The 20285-nt window shown below is 36.5% G+C and overlaps 1 protein-coding gene across 2 annotated transcripts in view; it reads right to left on the bottom strand.

Moving 5' to 3' along the window:
* The window catches only part of RNF144B (ring finger protein 144B), a 143613-nt gene that overhangs the window by 97195 nt on the left and 26133 nt on the right, over positions 1-20285 (bottom strand). The window contains exon 2 of one of the 2 annotated variants that reach the window (XM_016155874.2): positions 10637-10736. The exons of the other annotated variant lie outside the window; for it this stretch is intronic. The gene's annotated coding sequence lies outside the window, so the exon portion shown is untranslated. The remainder of the gene's footprint in view (positions 1-10636; positions 10737-20285) is intronic. 2 annotated transcript variants of the gene reach the window in all.

Here is a 20285-nt window from a genome sequence, read left to right on the forward strand (position 1 = left end):
TGGTTCAAGGTTTTTCACTTCTTCCACCCAAGAAATAATAGCTGACATTTATAATTAAACATTGTTTCAAGGCAAACTGTGCTCACATTTTCCACCATTAAAACATTCCATTTAAAATCCATACTTATTGATTTCCCTTTGTACATTATAAAGTCATAATCTCCTTTATGCGCTACACTGATGATGACTTCTCTGGTGGCAAACAATGCAGTACCTGCCTGCAACCCAGTGAACCTTCAAAGCAAGCAAAACCACCAAATGTTTAGCACGTTCTCAGGCATACCGAATGAAAAACAAGCCTATTGTTTCTAAGAATTATTTGATGTACGTCCAGGAGCAACAAACTTAGTGAATTCTCAAAAAAAAAAAATTTTTTTTGAAAACACCTATTGGTTTAAGGAAATCAACCTTTCCCCAAATTAGACAAATCCCTATGAGAGCAAAAAATACGCAGTATTTTACAGATCTCACTTAACTGTAACCATCACAGGGCAGGACTTTATCTAGCTTTTTCACCCACTGTGCCTAATACACTGCATGGAACACAAATGTTCATTAAACAGTGGCTAGAAGAATAAAAGTTGCCTAAAGTAAAAAAAAAAAAAAAAAGTGTTCATTTATAAAATATCCTTGGCTAAAACCATAAAAAATAAAAGAATTAAATTTGATTAGGCTCTCAAACAAGCGCCTACAAGTTTTTCTATATTTACATTCACCTGACATTTATCCACCTTATTTGGCTGAAAGGAAGACTCATAAAAGAGTTATCTTAATGACACACACCTAGGAAACCCTGGAATGTGGTATTATAATTCTAATTGACCATCATTGAACTTGCTCATACTAGCTTCAGTTACCTAGGAAATTTCTTGACCTTTGTAATACTCACTTTCCTAATCTTTACGATGGAATTACCTTAAAAGCTTCCTATGACAACTAAATATACTGATAATAGCTAATATTTACGGAGTACTTATTATTTGCTAGAAACTATGCTAAATTCTTTATATTTATATATTGTCTCTCTATATATGTATTACATAAATATATAACCTCATTTAAGCCTCACAACAACTCTATGATTACTCTCTCCTTTCTACAGATGAGGAAATGGAGGCATTTAGACAGCACTTGGCCCAGGTCACACAGGTAGCGAATATCAAAACCAGGACTGAAATGCTCTGGCCCTGAAGCTGTTGCCCACAACCTCTATGCTATATTAGTATTTAGGGGCCTAGATTGTGATAATATTCGTGCCTTCCAGGAGAAGAACTAGGTGTCTGGGGTATAGAAAGGACACTTTTAACTTATACACTCATATAGCCCTTGAACTTTATATTTTATAGATGTATTCCCTATTCAGAAAAATATACTAAAAAGTTTTCTTAAAGACTGAAATTGCTACAAGAGTTGACAGTATCAGTAATAACACTACCCTCTACGTAAACAATTGAGGGGGTATCTTTCCACTAGCCAGCACTAAAAGCATTATGAAATCTTATAATCTCACAGAGGCCTACCCATCCAGGTGCCTGTTTAATACATGCTGACATTTCTGATATAATTATCATATTAGTTCTTTTTTTCCACTTATAATGGTCTCATTATAAGTGAGACCACCTGCCAGAAGTGTGTCCACCTCAGGGCTTTTACACTTGCTGCTTCCCCTGCCAGGAGCCTTCCTCCTCCATGCATCTAGAGGCTTCTTCCTTCCCTGTCTTCTTCAGGTCTAAGCTTAAATGTCATCTTCTGATTCACACTCTTTAAAAAACTTCAATCCCTTAATTTTTCTCCATAGCACATATCCCCATGTGACAACAGACTACGTTTTCACTTATTTACTTGTTTCATGGTCCGTCTCCCCATCCCGGTCCCTTACAGTGTCAGTTCCATGAGGGCCAGAATTTTTGTCTCTTCAGTTCACTGCTGTTTCCCCGTCCCCTAGGACCCTCATTTAACTGTTGAATGAGTGAATTCACTGTGTCCCACATCTTTCTCCTAAGCTGAACATTTTGAAATCCTTAACTTAAATACATATCGTATTCATTTCACAGGTCCGGCTTTAGGAAGAAATGTGGAGTGACCTATACAGTATTTTGAGAGGGAGAGAAAATCCTTTTGTCCAAAGTGTCACAATAAGTAAAGTCAACCTTTACAAATTTATTCTTTGGGGTTCCTCATCTGAAAATGTTTTGAAGTGTAAAAGAGGGTATGCACCAGTAGGCTTGCTGATTTGACCTGAACTGGTGCAGCACTAAAGTTGAAGTCAGACTAGGATTTCCATGTCAACATGTCCAACAAGGTATTTAACTTTCCTACACCTCGATTTCCTAATCTATAAAAAGTTGATCATTATAACAGTGCTTAACTTTATAAACATGTTGTGAGACTCATGTTGGTTGAAATGAGTTTAAGTATGATTGAAGTACTTGGTAAACTATTAAGATGTAGTTAGTTACATGCTAAGGTGTAAACTTGTGGAAGGAGTAACATAACAATGTTTCTCTCAAAGTTACCACCAAAATATCTAGTAAAAGTTAAGTGAAATTTAAAGAATAGAAAAGAAAATCACATTTGGTAGAAAATATGAACTTAAAAGGTTACTTAAAAATTAATGCTAGTTTACTTGAGCTTCTCATGTTTAAGCTTTATGAAGCAAATTTCTAACAAACCTACAGAAAATAGTGTGATGCAGCCATCAGTGGTCACAGTTTAAGAATTTTAGGGTAGTGGGGAACGTTTTTAACACAGCACATTCTATCAGAGTAAAGCACAACTCTGAGAAGCTACCCAGAAAAAATCAACAGAAACAAGCATTTATTTAACTTTAAAGAAGCAGTGGTGACTTGCAGTAGTGACTTGCAGGTTGATTTTAAAAATAAATAAATTAATTAAAATGAGGGTAAAATCAAAATTCTCTTGCTCCTTTTTTTCTCATTTATAAAAGTTTAAGCAATTTCTTTTCTTAAAATATTAAAAGTAGACAATCTTATAGAGGCCCGTCATCCTTCAAGGGTACGGAGTGACTGACAGGTATTCAACAGTCACTCAAACCTTATGATTTGCATTACCAATCACAGCATGTGAGGATAGAAGAGGTCTGAGCTCTTGGTCCAACTCCCTCATTTTATAAAGAAACTGACACACAGGCAAACTAAATGGCTTTCCCAGCTCTCATTTCCATTCATTAAAAATAGACACCAGTGTCTAAGTGTTTCATTTACTGTAGATATTACTTTTTCAGGAAAAACTATTTTTCCTCCCTAGCCCAAAGAAATTAAATATACCAGATCAATAAATAGCTCAGATCTCCATCTCAGAGTCTTTTATCAAAGACTATTAAAACTCCTTAATATTTCAATTGGGGTTTTTGATATAAGGGAAATTAACAGCCTTTCTCTCTGAGTTGAAAATCTTGAGGCTTACCATTTAACATATAGTCAAGCTATAATTTTGTGCCTCCCTTGAAGTCGTCACTAGACCTGTATATGTAAATGGAAGAGAGTCATCCAAAGCATTTTCTTAACTTTATTGTGACCATATGTAAAATCACCCTCATATTTAAGAGGCAGACTTTGGCCCTCTTTTAGAGAGAAGCTCCTGCCCTGAAATGAATGCATCATCCCTTTAACCTTTAAATTATTCAGTGATTTGCATCACATATACTGGAAGAGACACCAATAAATTCAAAGAGAGATGATTTAAGAATAATAAAACAACTGACACAAAGCAAATAATAAAACTAACATCCAGAGTAATCATTCCCAAGTGTCTGAAATACCCCTTTCAATAGAAAGAGTTTTTACTATTAACTCTGAGGAAAACCATCAGCTATCCAGGCAGAAATAGACTTAAAGTAAGGCTTCAGAAAAGCCTAAAATGGCCCTTAATATCACAGTCACACCTGCCAATTAATAGAACCCACTATGTGCTAAGCATTACTACCATTGTTATCCTACTTAATCCAACAACGACAACCCTGGCAATTGGAATTATCATCCCCGTTTTTGAGATGAGAAAACTAAGTCTCAAAGAGGTCAGTCATTTGCCCAAGATCACCTAGCTAATAGATTAAGGAGTCAGGATTTATAACCTGATGTTTCTGAAGCCAGAATTCCCTCTCCAGAAATACCATGTGACTTTTCCCATCACTAGCCTGAAATTCACACCACTGTTTGCTCTCCTTCAATGTCTTCCCTCAGATGTGCATATCTGATTAACAACTACTGTCATCCAACAAAAAGTAGATGCTGTGGGAAGAGGCCAAAGGATAGGGAGGTTTCCCCTGTGCCAAATAAAGCAGGAAAAATTATAGGAGGAGGGAATGGCTGGCCTCTGACAGTATGACAGTAATGTCCAGATGGCAAGCCACCCCATCATAGGCATCATTTTTATATTTTGAACTGATAGAATGAAGTACTGAGAAGTTTGATGCAAACCATTCTGTTAAAAGAGCTCTTCTGAAAATACATTTGGGAAAACTCACAAGTAAACACATCCAGGCCTGTGGATATTAAGGGACTAAAAGAACTTGCTGCTCTTCCTTAAGAACTGTAAGGGCCATTCAGAAATTCCTGGTTGATTGTTAATATGAAGTGTGAGGAGCTCATTCATTTAACCAATACATTCAAGCTCATATTATGTGCCTGTTCTTAGAGGTGATTTCCATATACCATGTCCCCAGGCCACATCGAGAAAACGGAAATGTCTTCATCTTTAACCGGAATGGTTCATGGACTCTCTTTGGTAGGAAACTTTGTGAAGCGTTGACTCTAGCTAGATAGGAAGTTGACCTGTGACTTCAGAGTTACGGGAAGGAGAGTCTGTAAGACAAGTAAAAACCCAGGAGGCTGGGACAAAGTTGTTTCAGGGTGGAAATGAGCTATGCCTCTCTTAATCAGAGGAAAAAGTAAAGTGGGTGGGGGAAGCATCTAACAATCTTTGTCAGAACACAAAATATCCCTTTATGGGTGCTTCCTGCTTCTTTTTTAAGAGAAAAGAGGGGAAAGGTAAATGCATACTGAAAAGAAAATGAATAACTTGTATGTTTTAAGAATATATTTTAAATATCTCTGTTTTCCAATGATTCTTATTACATATAGATTTTTTTAGGAACATGCTGTTTTATAAAAGCAGTATATGTTTATTTAACTAAGTATGGAATACAAGGAAAGTTATTAGAGATGGTAAAGTTTATGGAGAAAATTATTCCAAAAGCAATGACATACCTTAGCAAATTTGACATAAGTAAATTATCTAACACCACACTTCTCTATATGGAAAAACCATTTTTAGTTAAAATTGTAAAATAAAACAAATAATAACAATGGCCAGAAAAGAAGCACAGGCAGAGACACTTTTATGTATTTATGTCTTCATGCCAAAACAAAAAAGAAAAAAGAAAAAAGAAATGTTATCATTCAAAAAAGGAGAAAAAAAAGTAAACCAATAGCCTTTAACTATTTTAATGTATTTTAAAATAAAGAGAGAAAAACTTATATCTATATGTTGGCCTGTTTTTATTATTAATAATGAACATTAATTTATCTATACATAATTAATAATATTATAGTAACTGAATAAGCTAATTTCAATAAAAAGGAAATGTCTGAGAAAGTTCCTGTTTAGGACAATAATAAATCAGGCTGATGTAATTAACTGCATTTTCTTATTCCTTCTTTAGTTTCGAAACAAACAAGAATTTAAAAAGAAAAATAAATTTTAATTTTAAAGATGTTTTCCAAATTCAATACAATGAATGTGTAAACTAAAATTTACACTTACAAATAAAAATCATACTCCCTGCAATTTACAGTTTCACCATTTCAATTTTCAAACACTAATAAAAACTCCAAATGTCATAAAGAGTGACAGAATAGAAGTACGTAGATCTCTTCATCTCTATGATCACTATGCTGTCATTGTTTACTTCAAATCTACAGTTTAAACAAAGAAATGTATTGTTCCCAGGAGTCAGACACTAGAACAACACCTAAAGTGAGCTCAAACAATTCTGAACCTTTAAGAACTTACTCTCAAAATGAATGCATACGGATCACTCACACTGGGGGAAGCCAGAGGCCATGACGGACAGGTGAGTGGAGAGGCCCAAATAGCTAGGAACTGAGGCTTCCAACCACCAGCCAGAGGGGACTTGAAGACTGAGCTAGAAAGTAGATCTTATACCGCAGACAAACCTACAAAATGACTGAAACCTCATGAAAGAGGCTGAGCCAGAAGCATGGGCCTAAGCCACTCACAGATACCAACCCTCAGAAACTGTGTGAGAGAAGAAATGTTCATTATTTTTTTTAAGCATTATTAACCAATGTTACCCTAGTAAAAAATTTTAAGTGAATAGATGTCGCTCAGTGTTTAAGTAGGAGTTCTCCAAATTAACTTCTACATAGAAACAATGTTTATTAAAGAATAAGTCATATAAATGTACCAATTTATAGCTCACATATACATTATTAAAATTCAATGGGTAACCACAGCAGAACATAGAACTTAGGTCAACAAGAGAGTTTTTTCAGGGAAGAGTATTTTATCACTGACATTTGTTTTGAATTGTCATCACATGGTGATATTAAAAAGCAGATGAACTTTTTATTGGTTTTATTATTTTATACAGACAACGCACCCTCCACTGCATTCGCATATGGCAGGACGCTCCTACTACCTCACCTTTTGGGGGTCATGGCCAGAAAAAAAAGTGTTTCAAGCCAATTCTTGAATAAAATAAGAAAAATAGACCTGCCAAACAGAGAGTAAAAAATTACAACAGGTAGAAGAATATGTACTTAAACTTCACTGTCCTCTCAAGAATATCAAAGTTCCATAAAGGAATCTATAGTAAAACTGCAATCTATGTAACAGAAGTAGCAATTACATAAAAATTTTGTACATAAAAATGGCTCATGGATATTTTTCATATTTAAAGATATAACGATCAGTGTTATTTTTAATTGCCACCATACATGGAATAATTATTTCCATTTTCTTAAAAAGGATACTGAAGGACACAAAAGTAAACCTGGGCCTCAAGAGATGCCACAAATAAAAAGATACCCCCATTGACAGGTCCAAAACAAATATTAAATCCATTCATTCTGACCAGGAAAACTATCAAATCTGAACACAATTTCTGAGCTTGTATCTGAGCCCTTAGTGCCTACTGTCACATTGGCCATCTTCATTCCAGTAGACTGAACCATATCCCAAAGAACAGACAATCCATTTGTACAGCCTGAAGAAACCTGACAATTGCTGGCAGCTGTATCACACCACACTGTTTGTCTGCAATGACAACTGCAGTCCTGAGTGGCATTAAATATGATGTGCATTCTGGTGCTAAGTCAAGATTGGGGTCCTGGAATCAAAAACAAGACTGTAAAATGAGACACCTTATGGACTTAGCCAGCAGTCTTGTGAGCCCCAAATATTTTGTATGGCCCTGTCTTCTATACAGGTATTTGATTTAATTAAATGCAATCTATTTCAATCCAAGTAGGTTGCCTCTATGCCAGGTCCTGTACTAAACAATAGTAGGGTGGGAGCCTGGGAGGGGGGGGAAGTAAGTACGAATAAAACAATTCATTCCCTTTCAAAATGTTCATGGTCCAAAAGGGGAGACTGCAGGAACCCTAAGATAAATAAAAAAAAAACAGAAGAGTGACCCTGGTACAAAGGAAACACAAAGGAAAGAGCCATCTGAAAGATTAGGGAAGGTGATAAAGAGTTGGGTTTAAAAGAGGAATAAATAGGAGTTCACCAGGCAAGAGGCAGGAAAATTGCCTTCAGATACATCAATACTCATGAATGTCAATTTGCCTTATCCATGAGTACCTTTAACACTGAAGACAATAGCCATCATTCTATTTCAACTAAACAGCCACAAAGAAATTTATAATATAATTCTCTTGGTACACACATGACAAAATATTTATGAATAAAGTTATGAATAAATGATCCATTTACTGAGAACTTTCCTTGTACTAGATATCAAAATAGGTACATTAGTTTCACAACATCCCCTAAACATTATATATTAGTATCTTTACAGATGGAAACCCCGTAGTTAGATCAAAGTCAATGGCTGAGCCAGATTTATCTAATACCAGTGGTTCTAGTCTTAATCACCATTCCAAATTTCTTCTTTTGTAAATCATAAACAATCCCTCGTTTCTCTATTTATTAAAAATCTCCAAGTTAACATAGTTATGTTCTCCCTTTGCCATGCTATAGAACTAAAGCTAACAGTTTCCCTCTCACAACTGCTTAAGCCAGAGCCCCTTCATTTAGCATTAACCAAATCATAAATTAAATATTGGACTTATATGGAGAAGTGGAAGAATAGTTTGCAGGATGTTAAGCCACAGTGGAGCTTTTTCAGTTGGGGATTCCCTGTTCCAAAGGACCCCATTTTCTGAGCAGCAAAAGGAAGAGAAACACTACAGCTTTTTGAAATGACTCATGAAGGAACTTGAAATAACTTAATACTGCTGCGTGTGAGTTTGAACATTAACTTAGAACATCTCTCCTATGTTTAACCTAACATCAAGATAAAATGAGTATCAGTTTCAAAATACAACGAGAATATGTATTTTTAAAAGTGATTTGTTTAAGTGTTTGCATTGAAATCGAAACACAAAAAGCAATGCCAGCAACCGCAGTATAGGAGGAATATAACTTAGGGAACAACACTGACTTGTTTAACAAGGAAAAAGATTTTAGAGATAGTGAAAGAAAGCCAGATTTAGTTACGCATATTTACTCACTCAAGGAAGGTAATTAAAATGAAAAGATTAAGATGGTACATTAAATATTAAAATGCAACACAACAAACACAGCTCCTTTAAAGACTTGACAATAAATATTAACTTATTCTTTATACAAATTATGTGTAAGACCAGGGTGTTTATAATAATAGCAACAATGCTGCTGTTCAAATAATATTGTTCCTACTAGCTTAAAAGAATGAGAAAAAGCTTAAGCAGGGAATTTTCAAGTGCGTATAAAATGTCGTAAGGAACTAGGAAGTGGAAAAATTGAAAGTAGTAAAGGTAATTCACTTACCAGGAAATGAGATTAAAAATAATCAACTCAGTCAATGAAAACATAATACAGAATTAGGTCAACGACACAGACCTAGTAACCTCCTTCCTGTCTCCTGACTCTGCACATTCTTCAGTCAAAGCTGCTACCTTTTCACCAAATCCATTCAATGTTATGCTAAGAAAGAAATACACTGAGGTGAAAGAAGGCCCATCCTCCTATGAGAGTGTCGAAGTATGTAAACCTTCACAGAATCCTTTAGATTCATAGACACAGGATCTTAGAGCTGGAAGAGAACATGTGAGTACAGCTGAATAGAACATAAACTGTCTCTACAAAGAACTTCTTTGTACTACTTGACCCAGAGCGAGCCTTGGAAACTTCTTCATGTCTCCACTGCCAGAGAACCTACAAAGGACGGAGGGAGGGAGGCTGCAAAGTCTGGCTCTCCCCATTCCTCTTCAAGACTGCAGGTGGGCTAGGGCCCTTAGGTACTTTGAATGGCAGCTCCTGGGTGGGCCAGGGAGGTGTACCATCTGGTCCCAGTTAAGATTGGCAAGAGCAAGTCTAGCTCCTCTGCCCTTCTTCTCTCAATTCTAAATTCTAGGTTCTTCTCTCCCTCCTTCTCCCCAGGTGCCTGGGGCTTAGATGGTGTCTGAATAAGCAACCATACATATGATCCAAAACTTCAGCTTTACTCTATCCTTCACTCCAACATCATAATTCTTATTTGTTTAGGTCAGCTGCGAGTGCTGGAAAATGATCTGATGAAATTAATTCACATTAAAGTGTGAATAATTGACAGGCCTTCTTCCCACCTCAACTCCCTACTCTCTCTCTGTTAAAGCAAGTCAATCTGCTAGTGCAAGGGCCCCAACCTTTAAGCCACAGACCAGTATCAGTCCGTGGCCTATTAGGAACTGGGCTGCACAGCAGAAAGTGAGTGGCGGGCAAGGGAGTGAAGCTTCATTTGTATTTGCAGCCACTCCCCAGTGCTAGCATCACCACCTCAGCTTCACCTCAGATCATCAGGCATTAGATTCTCAAAAGAGCACCGGTCCCTGGTACCAAAGAAGTTGGGGGCCACTGTCTAGTCTCTGTATTTTAGGCAGTATGGAGAAGGAATCTGGGAATAGGTCAGGGATAAGAAGTTTGTTTTTCTGTTGCCCCATCAATCACACCAGTTGCTAGCCTTGGTAAATGGCAAAGCAGCAGCCAAATCACAACTTGGAACTTCCTGAAGGGCAGGAGGACTGCACCTCTGCTCTGCTTTCTCTCACTGTCATCCACGGAGAGCAAGCCCAGATCGCCTCATACCATCTCCTCTCCAGTCTCATAATTCTAACAAAGAAATTAAATTCTAGCACATCCTCTGACATGGATGAACCTTGGGCACATTATATTAAATGAAAGAAGCCAGTTATAAAAGGACAAATCGAATGATCCCATTTACATGAGATAAGTAGAATACACAAATTCACTGAGACAGAAAGGAGGAGCGAGGTTACCAGGGGCTGGGGTGGGGGAGGTGGAATAGCAAGTGTTCTCTTTGGAATGATGAAAAAGAAAACACGCGTACCTTGGAGACACTGCAGACTCAGTTTCAGACTACCGCAACGAAGCGACTCGTAATCTTTTTACTGGTGGAGTCCTGCCTTCTGTTTGTAAAAACGCAATATCTGTGAAGTACAATAAAGTGAAATGCAATAAAACAGGGTATCCCTGCAGATAGCAGTGATATATATTGTACAACACTGTGAAGGTACTAATGCTACTAAATTTCCCCTTTAAATGGTTAGTTTTAGGGGTGGCTCCATAGTGTAGTGGTTAGCACGTCTGCGCAGAAGGTCCTGGGTTCACGCCCTAGGTGGAGGAGCCACAGACCATACCCCTGGTGCTCCAGGCCCCCCGGGTGCGCGAGGGCCTGGGTGTGCCAGGCCCCGGGTGCATGCCGCAAGCTTGTGGGAAGAGATGCCCAGCCTTCAGAGATCCAGTTCTTAAGGGGAAACGGCAACACCATAGGTCGGGGGTGGAAGTAGGGGGAGGGAATTAAAGAGGGGAAAAAATAAAATAAAATGGTTAGTTTTATGTTATGCATATTTAACCACAATTTTTAAAATTACAACAAAAGAAAAAAGAAAAAAATTTAGCAGAGGGAGACAATCTCACACATACCTCCCCCATCCCCTACTGAAACCAGTTCTAGTCCTGGCACTTCAGTGTCTGTCCCCCTTCTCTGGTTCCACTAGGAGTGGACACCATTATCTACCCAAGCTGGTCTGGCTCCCAGAGCAAACAGACAGAAAAACTCGAATGTCTCCTCATTTGGTGTTACAGAACAGAACTGAGGGGAGAGTCCAAACAAGGTCTCCTCACTGCATTTTACCTATTGTCTCAGGAAGTAGACTCCATTCTTGTTCCCTGTGCTCCTCTATGCCATCCCTGAACCCAACTCCCAAGGGTTTATAGTGGGTGACCTTGAATCCATATTCACTATTTTCTGGTAAGCCTTGACATGGCCCAGGGAAATCCTTTCCCCACCCTGAGTGGGCTCCACTGAAATGAACCCTTGGGAGCTGGGTGAAGTCATCAAATGATTGGGCTAAAGAAGAGTATGGAGTTTTCCCTCTTCCCTTCTTTACTATGTGCTTAGTATCTGTGTAACACAATAGTTATTCATTTGCAGATCTTATTCACTAATTATTACACCATGAAACTGTGCTGTACAGCACATGGTTAAGAGCATATGGCTGAAAATAAACTTTTATGGACTAGTAGTGTGTGACCCTGGGCAATCTCCTCAAATCCCAGTGCCTCAGTTACCTCATCCGCAGAGATAACAGTCGTGCCTATCTCATCGTATTTTGATGAATATGAAATGTGTTGCGCATAAAAGGTTTAGGAAAGATACCTAGCACATATTGAGTACTCAAAGTAAAGTGTTGTTCTTATTGTTACCTGAATCAGTTTATCACCTTCAATCATTGCTCATTGCTAATGTGTGACATTTTTAATTCTCAATGTTTGACACTCTTGTTCCACAAAAGTTGAGGAATGGGGTACAAGAGAACTTTATTTTGTAATTTTATCTACAGTTTTTCACTGTTTGTACCATGGTGGCCAAAAGACCAGCAAGCCACCTGGCAAATGCTAATCCAACCCAAGTTCTCCACCTCATTAGGTTTCTCAAGAAAAAATACTATTTTAAAACTATAGGAACCAAAATTATAAGGAGAGGCAAACAGAGATGGAGGGTGTAGAGGAGTTCTGTAACAACATCTGAAACTCTGGTCCAGCTATTCCTGTCCCCACCCTCTTAGATTTCCCAATTATGAGCCCACAAATTCTCTTTTTTTGCATACACTAGTTTAAGTGGAGGTTCAGTCATTTGCAATTAAGAGAGTCTTGACTGATAATCTTGAAAAGGATCTCATTAAAAATGATTATGTAAATATTGATATCCATTTTATCTCTCTCTTCCCCCAGAGTTATTTCTGACATGCTTTTAATGAAGAGTAATAAAATTAATTTTTTGGCTAAATGCCTGAGGAAACGGTTGCACTTTTTAAACAAATGAAGATACTCTAAAGAACAGCAAAATAGATTGAGAAAGCATCATCTTGAACTCAAGCCAGCCTGTTCATCAGAGACTTTATGTATCATTAAAAGAACCGAGCTCTCTCTTACAGGTACTTCTGCCATTTCCCAAAATGTACCCCTGCCCCTCATCCACACAGCACCAGGATGGGGGTTCATGTTCCCTTCATTCACACCTAGGAAAGATGGCTGTCCACCTGGGGAACCCTTGTCTTTCTTTGAGAGACATTAGGCATTTTGTCCTCAGTCAGGTCATCTCCTGCCTGCCCACAGCCTGAACTCCTGGGGCTCCCATGGCACTCCTCTTGGCATTTACGATTTTATCATGGTTTATTTCTATGTCTGTTTTACCTGCTAGTCCTTAAAATGCTCAAGGGAAAAAACTTCCACATTCATTTCACCCATTGTAGCACCTGGCACAAACTAGGCACAATATGGAGTTGGTGAATTGATGGGTTGAATCTTCCTGACACTGACCTCTTTAGGCTTCCACTTGGGGTCTCCTTGCAGACTTGACTGGCTGTTCACTCACCTTCTCACATTCCCTGGAGTGAGCCCTGTAAGGGTCCCTGCCTTACCCTGATCTTTGGGTTAGCTTCTGTGTCCTTTCCTCGCCTTCTTTGTCTGTTGCTCCCAAGACTCGGTTCAGACATTATGAGTCATGAAGAAATTATGAAAAGAGGGAAGTTCCCTTTGGGATCTTTTACATTTTGATTTCCTCATCGCAGATGAGGAATTATGAAATGTAGAGAAACTCACAAGATCTAAAACAAGTTATCATCCAAGAGTTACTAATTGTAGTGACTGTATACTTGAAGCATGAGCACACAGAGATACACCTACAGATAAAAGACACAGACACATACAAGCAGATGCACACACAGACACATACACAAAGACATGCAAAAGATTACTGAAATTTTTACAAATTTACAAATGTGCTAAGAACCACTTTTTTATGTGTATATAAGACAAGAGCTGTACAATTCCACTAACCAAATTATTATCCTTCCAACAGAGATGAATGTTGTTAACATTTTATTTTTCCTTGTAAAGATTACACTATTCGACAATATGTTTGTTTTAAAAGCAGAACTCAGTTAAGAATGTCAAAGCATTTCTCAAGAGTTAAAACACTGTGTAGCAACAATATTTAATCAAACACCAGATCACTAAACAGTCTGGCCTCAATTATATGAGGGCAGATGGGGTTTATATCTATCTGGCAAATGTGTATCTCATTTGTTTTCATAACATCAGAAACAGACTAATTAGACTTGATTTAAAATTAAAGTGATTTTTGGCCTCTCACTTTTTATCTAGTCTGAATCCTAGCAGGAAAATCATTGAAATCTAAACATTTCACTATCATTTTTGCTTTAAGGGAAGTTTGAGGTTGGGCAACTGTGCTTGTATGAGTATCTTCTAGCAGCTGACAAAAGCTATGTTTCTAGTGTAAAAAATGAGCCAATGTAAAAAACTTGATGGTACCCCAAAACTGGGAACCACCTACCTCCCCACTTTCTCCTGAATGCAGTTTTCACAGTGCGGCAGACTTTATGATGTGAGTTGAAGATAAATTCTAGACATGACATCTACATGCAAATAGATATTTATGACTAATCAAAGTTAAGTGTAAAAGTCAGGATTAGAGAATTTCAGACTTAAAAAACACTTAGCAGTCAATCCTATCACTTTACTAAGAAACAGACCCAGAAAAAATAAAAGATTTGTCCAAAGTCACAGACGTCGGAACAGAACAATGGGCTGTAGACCAGGTGTCAGGTCGGACATTTTCTTCCAAGGTTCATATTGTTTCCCTAAAGACTGCAGAACTTGTCAACACTTATAAGAACAGTGGGTGCCATATGTATGTAAACAATATCATTAAGTCATCTCAATAAAAGGATAATGCTATAGTTGTTTTAATTGACTGTATAGCACTCTCTCCTCCTCCCACAACTCCCCAAGAAAAAATAAAATCTCAATTAGTGAGGGAAATTGCTACCCAACCTTTAAACTTAGGGCACTCCTGAAGATTTTTTTAAAAACTGTGAAGTAAAACACAACAAAACACTTTAGCACAACAAAACATTTGTATTGAATTTTTTTCATGTTTTTAGAATATCAAAATCACCCGATATTAATTGATCTAAGTAAATAAAGCATTTTCTATTTTCTGATTATGTTAAAGCTTTATAAACTATTCACTATTGAAATTTATAACATCAATTTAGTATAGTATGTGCTACCTTGTATAAATCAAAGCAGAATTCTTAATTACAGTCTAAGGCGCCCTCTAGTGTTTCCATGTTAAAACTTCTCTTACGATAAGGTGCCATCCTTCCTGATAAAGGCTAGCTAGGGTCCCTTTTTGCCCTGGACAGTCATGGTTTAGGCCTCCTGTCCTGCCATCCTTTGGTTTAACATTTGCCTTGATATCTTCACTTCAATGGAGAATTAATGTTAATAGTCACTTTAAAAGAAACTGAGACTGGTTGAGCAGCCCTCCACTTTGTATTTCTAAGCTTCCTCCATAGTCTTGTCCAGTACTATGTGAAGCACACACATAAGCAGTGCTATGGACTGAATGTTTGTGTCCCCCGCCACAAAAGTCATATATTGAAGCCCTAATTCCCAATGTGGTGGTATTTGGAGCTGGGGCTTTGAGGAGGTAATTAGTGTAGATGAGGTCATGAGTACAACACTCACAATGCAATTAGTGGCCTAATAAGAAGAGCAAGAAACCAGACCACCACCACCCTCACACCCCACTCCCTGCACAATTGAGGAAAGGGCACATGAGGACATAACAAGAAGACGGCCATCTGCAAACCATGAAGCAGTATTCACCAGACACCGAATCTTGATCTTGAAATTCCAGATTCCAGAACTGTGAGAAATATCTGTTGTTTAAGCCACCCAGTCTATGGTATTGTGTTATAGCAGCCTGAGCTAAAACAAGCAGCAGAGATGTCACCCAAATAAAGATGACCAGCAATGACTCATCTCTATTTTCCCCAATCCTTTCCAAACACAATAGAACTACCACTTTCTTTTCAAGACAGCAGGGCATTTGCTTACAAAAGAAAATGCATTCAAACAAGAGCTGCCAAAGACAGCTAAGCCCTCCATTCTCTGTAGTGATGTGAGAGAGCACTCTGATGCCCTATGCCCTTGGATTTACCAGCTAGGCTTGCCATGACCATGCTCAGGCCTACAGGTTTATGGAACGTGAAGGCACAGCTGGTAGAGTCTGTGGGAAAGGTGGGAAATTATGGGTTAGGGTATTCTACCTATCTGCTGGGAAAAGACCAAGAGTGCTTCCTTACAGCATACAGAGACCAATCTGAACACTCTTAACACAATGATTTGATCATTGCTTATATGATGTATCTCTACAATTACTGATGACATTATTTGGCAATGCTTTTTTATTTTACAAGCATTTTCAAGTGCAGTGAACTCAAATATGGAAGTTTACATTTACTAAAACATTTAGTAAAACATTAAGTGATTAATTTTTTTCTCAAGTTAATGATGACTGTGAAATCACACAAAATCAACATTTGCCACTCCCACACCCATGAGGGACAAAGGGATACACCAATAACTGAGTGAAAACCCCAAAATGCAAATCTGCTGAAAAGACATAATACACATCAAAAATTAGTAGCTATTTTGAGAACCCTGTACTTGTTTATGATTTATCACATGCAGCTGTAGCTGTGCTTATGTAACATTTAGATCCAGTGATTGTCCAGTTATTGCAAATGTCTGTGTTCATGTACAAAAAGTGAATTGAAAGTTATGTGTCTGGCAAAGAAAACAGAAGAATCTTTATAAACAGTTCAGTGTTTCTAATTTTATATCAGTGTTACCAAGGCTTCACCTAGAAATATCAATTAATTCTAAAACTGGTTTGACTTTTTATCTAATTCATGAAATCAAAGTAATGCTTTTGGAAATTTAGTCTGTTGAAGATGAAACATCTGACATTAGTGTGACTCTCCTTGTAAATTTAGTTTAAAAGTTCAACGCTAAATATAAAAGCATTTCTTTTTGCAGTGATAATATAATTTTGGTGGAACATTGTGTCCATGGTGAAAACAATATTTTACTAATTTGAGATTTCTAATTTTAAATTAAGATATGAAGCAGAAATGTGATTGGATGTGGTTACAGTATAAAAGTCATCATTTCACCCAAAGTTGCATTATTATACCAATTGAAATAGAAGCTATATTCGTCAAAATTTATAAATTTTGAATATGCCAAGTAAGCAAACTACAAAATTTTAATGATGAAGCTGATGTTGAATTAAAAAAAAAAAAAAAAAAAACTTCAACATGCTGACCCTGGGCTTCTCTCTTTACTGCCCATTATTAATTGCTACTATTATTAGTAAAATGAATCTATGTCCTATCAATAGTATCAAACTTTTTCATAAACAAGTCCTCTAGATTTGAAGTATGTTTGTGAAATATCAGTTAGAAATTTAACCAAAGAATTCAAGGAGCACCAGAAATCTTCAGTGTTTGAAGCTTTTGGAGAATTACAATTATTTATCTTGCAATAAAGAAGACATTAAAACATCTCAACTATAGCGAAGAAAGAAGTGAATAAATTAAAAGATAGATACTCAAATTATGGTCAAGACAATACTGAAATTTCATAATTGCTCTCTGGAATATATCTACTGTAGGGAAAAACTATTATAATGCCTGCTGAAATGGAACAGAAGTAGAAGGGCCTATGATTTTGTAGCATCCCAGTTTGGGGAAACATCAAAAGAATCATATCTAGAGATCATTTATTTGATAAATATTGTGTTTCTATAAATGTTTGTCAAGGAAAAGTACTCTGAATGGAAGCTAGAAAAAAATAGTATCGAGGGTTTTATTTTAGCTGATTACTTACACGTTTTAACACAAAAATATTACAATTGAGCATATTCTTCATTTATCAGTTTTCAGCTGATAACTCAGTTCTTGTAGATAGATCATGATTCTCAAGTAAAAATATTATGGCTTACAGAGAAGAATAGATTGAAGGTGTCAATTTCAACTTTTATTATCATTAAGTGTAACTTCAAAAAACAATTGAAACTATTAAGAAAAATTTAAAATAATGTAAGTATTAGAGAAAAAAGGCATTTTTCAGAAAAATGCCAGTGATTTGGCATTAGAGCCAGATACGACTAATAAGTTGAGTATGTGAATAACAAAAATAATTTACTTATTTTTAATGTTCAAGTAAGATAACATAAAGTTTTTTTATTTTATTTAAGGTACATGGATTTTTTTTATTTCATTTTCAGAAATGTTAAAATACAACTATTCCTTAGACCTGTCCATATAATAAAACTAATTTTTCAATAAATACATGATTTTTAAATTAGGTAATGTGTAAATTATATAATGATATGTATGATTTTAGCACTTTCCTTTTTTGGAAGTGTACTGATTTGGACAAACCACTACCATTTACCAAGAGCTTACTGTCTATCGGGCACTGTGCTCAAATTGTTTTTATCAATTTAATCTTTACAAATACCCTGAAGGGTAGGAATGATCTTCATTTTATCTGATGACAGTAAGTGACACAATAAGTAACCATGTTCTACAGCCTCTCTCCCTGCATTATAGGACACAGTACTGGCCCAACACAGAGTTGTGCTTCCAGTTAATGACAATGATTTTGGTTCTGTCATGACTACTGACCCCATCGTCCACATGGCCAAAGCAGTACATTCTTAGGATAACCGACACATTTAGGAGGCCAGACTACAGCTGCAAACTTAAGCAATTAACTGTCCCCAAAGAACCTAGGAAAGTCACATTCACCCCATGTCTTTCAAGGCAGGGACGACTTTGGCGTGTGTAATCTCTAGTTCTACAAAATCTTTTATTTTGCATTCACTGGTATCCTAGACACTTAAGAGGCAATGCATAATGGAGTGCTCTTATATTAATGTGTATTAAATAACATAGCAATGTGCCACATAATGATCTTTAGGTCAATGGCAGACTGAATATACAATGATAGCGCCATAAGATTATAATGGAAAAGAAACATTCCTATTGCCTAGTCACATTGTCGCCATCATAACATCCTAGTGCTATCTGCTTATAGGAAAATCTGTGACCAAAAAAAAGATACAAACCAAGCAAACCACTATGGACATATTTCTGAAGAGTCACAGCTTCCCAAGAAGAGCCCCAGGCAGGTCCTTTAGGAGGATTCCAGAAGAAGGCATTGCTATCATTGTTGATGACAGCTTCATGTGTGTTACCATCCCTGAAGACTTGCGAGTGGGACAAGATGTGAGGGAGAAGACAGTGCTAGTGATGATCCTGATCCTATCTAGGCCTAAGTTAACATGTGTCTTAGTTTTTAACAAAAAAGATCAAAAGGTAAAAAATAAAAAAATAATATCAATTTTAAAATAGAAAAAAGCTTATAGAATAAGGATATAAAAAATATTTTTGTACAACTGTACAATGTGTTGGTATTTTAAGCTAAAGTGTTGTGAGAATAAAAAAATTTTTTTTAATTAAAAACTGTAAATTTATAGTAAGCTAAGGTTAATTTATTGTTGAAAAAAGAAAAATAATTTTTACAACTTTAGTGAAAACAACGCATTTCTCAGAACACATCCCTGTTAAGTGGTACATGGCTATATCTGACCTCAGAACTCATCTTCATGAAAATTACAAATTCTTTTTAAGTCCCTTGCTATCCTATAATATAGAAGATGGCATGAAAAACAACAATAAAAAGTACAATGATAAGTTAGTCACTAAAAATTAGCACTCAGTACATACGTTGCTGTCTTTAAGTATCATTATCAAGACTAGAAATTCTTAAAATATGATCATGTTTAACCTAGGTACATATTTTCCTGATGCTTTCACTGTATGTTCATTGACTCAATCATGTTTTAGATATACAAAAGTTTTCCCTTTAAAAAAAATACATTATTTAGTAGACAATTAACATGTACTACTAGATAAAGAAAATATAGAGGCATGCCTCCAAGCTATTGCACGTTCAGTTTCAGACCACCACAATAAAGAGAGTATCATGATAAAGTCATAATCTTTTTTGCTGGAGAGTTTTGCCTTTAATCTACAAAAAAACGCAACATCTGTGAAGCACAATAAAAAGAGGTATGTATGACTGTATAAAGTACACTAGTCCTCCTTTATCTAGTTTTACTTTTCTGTTTCAGTTATCAGAGGTCAAATGCAGTCTGAAAATATTTAATTTCCCCAAACATCAACATTGGTTGCTTCTGACATCTAACCAATGACATCATCATTGCTCCATGATCCACAATCACTCAAAGCAGATGATCCTCCTTCTGAGGTATCAGTAGATCAATAGTAGCCTAAGGTTACATCACAATGTCTGTCATTCACCTCATTTCATCTCATCACATAGGCATTTTATCACCTCACATCACAAGGGTGAGTACAGAACAATAAGATATTTTGAGAAAGAGAGACCACATTCATATAACTTGTATTACAGTGTATTGTTAAATTTTTCTATTTTATTCTTGTTGTTATTAATCTTTTACTGGGCTTGATTTATAAACTGAACTTTATCATAAGTATGTATGTATA

This window comes from Rousettus aegyptiacus, unplaced genomic scaffold, assembly GCF_014176215.1.
Source record: "Rousettus aegyptiacus isolate mRouAeg1 unplaced genomic scaffold, mRouAeg1.p scaffold_m13_p_1, whole genome shotgun sequence".
Lineage (NCBI taxonomy): Eukaryota > Metazoa > Chordata > Mammalia > Chiroptera > Pteropodidae > Rousettus > Rousettus aegyptiacus.